A 1,668-nucleotide genomic window follows, 5' to 3' on the forward strand; every position below is an offset into this window, starting at 1 on the left:
CACGTACTCTACAAAAATGTACTAATTCTTCATTTTAATGTTAAATTGTTTATATTATAACCTGACATAAAAACAAACGTTACTACATACACGCGCGCGCACACACAAACATATACACGCACACACACACAAACATACACTCTCTTTCATACATGTAAGGTTGGAATAATTTAGAGCGGCAGGAAATTTTAATGCATAAAAATGGGTTTTGGGCGGAAAAAACAACACAGAACTGGTAAATTGTGATAGCTGCTACTTGCGGTTTGCTAATGGAAAACATTAAAGTAATTATGACTAAATGTAGGGGGGATTGTATCCCAGCTCAAAATATGTTAAAATAGCAAGGATTGGTTGAACAAACCCATTTGAACCATTTCTTCATCGTATTAAATATCAATTTTAAATTTTGGCTCAAGGCCAGGAATTTCGGGGAAGGGGTTAAGTCTATTATAATCGACCTCTGTGTTCAACTGGTATTTATTTTATCGACACCGAAAGGATGAAAGGCAAAATCGACCTCAGTGGGATTTGAACTCAGGACGTGAAGACGGACGAAAAATCGCTAAGCGTTTTGCCCAACATGCTAACAATTCTTCCAGCTCGCTGTCTTAAAGATTGCGTGAAATTCGGGTGTTAAGGATGTCAAGTGTTCTCCAATGTAAGTATATTTGTGTATGTAACCGAAACACCACTTGCCTTTTATATCATTTGTATCACACCATTCTCAAATAACTCGTACTAAACACTGCCTCTGAAATAATGGAAGAAAAGTACTAGATACCATGCACTGCTTCATACACGAACTTTCACTCCGAAGGACAGACAGAAAATATCACACACACACACACACACGCTCGCACGCACGCACGCACGCACGCACGCACAGAGAGAGAGAGAGAGAGAGAGAGAGTTTGTGAGTTTAATATATATTAATGAGTAAATAGTGTTTTTATTATTAACTTTTGAATAATGAAATAATGTATTCCACTCATAATTATTATTATATTATTCGTTAAATTAAATTCAATCGTGTTTTGTTTTCGAGAGAATTGAATATAAAAAAGCTTTCACTTTTTTTTTTATTATAGTAGTAACAAAGGAAGATTGGTGGCATTATTATTTGTATGGACTTAAAGATTAGTCGCTGTTTCGTATATAATTTAGTTATTGTAGGTTTACCATTAATACCGATACAAATGTACATAGATTTATGTGTTTCTTTGTTGTAGTTTATTTTTAAAGTTAGTGTTTAACCCTGCTTATATTTAGATTGAATGAATGTGGTTATTAAGCTTTGACTTTTATATAATACTATGGAAGACTGTAGGGAATATTTTTTTTGTATGACTTAACAATTTGGTCGCTGTTTTGTTACATATTTAGGAGTTGGTTATAGATTTACTTATTGAATTTATTTACCAATACTGTTGTACATGGGTTAAATGTGTTTGAAAGTTGTGGTTTCTTTGGTATGTTTGTTCCTAAACAACACTTATTTTAGTGCTGTTGACACCACCGGATTGAATGGTACTGCCCAGGTGTCGAAACCATAATGATATCCGAGGGGCAGCTGACGATGGAGGTATGTTGGATTGTTGGTATGGCTATTTTTGTATATGTGGAATAGTATTATAACACATCCTTTTGGTATGTATGTATGTTTATATA

General features: G+C 34.1%; 1 protein-coding gene and 1 long non-coding RNA gene across 3 annotated transcripts in view; one reads left to right on the forward strand and one right to left on the reverse strand.

The window, feature by feature from the left end:
• LOC106870290 (paladin) overlaps nt 1-1,668 on the forward strand; it is a 141,597-nt gene that overhangs the window by 30,043 nt on the left and 109,886 nt on the right. The window contains exon 1 of one of the 2 annotated variants that reach the window (XM_014916314.2): nt 356-658. The exons of the other annotated variant lie outside the window; for it this stretch is intronic. The gene's annotated coding sequence lies outside the window, so the exon portion shown is untranslated. Of the gene's footprint in view, nt 1-355; nt 659-1,668 lie in introns of those variants that run through there. 2 annotated transcript variants of the gene reach the window in all.
• The window catches only part of LOC128248755 (uncharacterized), a 9,720-nt gene that overhangs the window by 2,697 nt on the left and 5,355 nt on the right, over nt 1-1,668 (reverse strand). The window lies entirely within an intron of this gene.

Source organism: Octopus bimaculoides, chromosome 1 (assembly GCF_001194135.2).
Source record: "Octopus bimaculoides isolate UCB-OBI-ISO-001 chromosome 1, ASM119413v2, whole genome shotgun sequence".
NCBI lineage: Eukaryota > Metazoa > Mollusca > Cephalopoda > Octopoda > Octopodidae > Octopus > Octopus bimaculoides.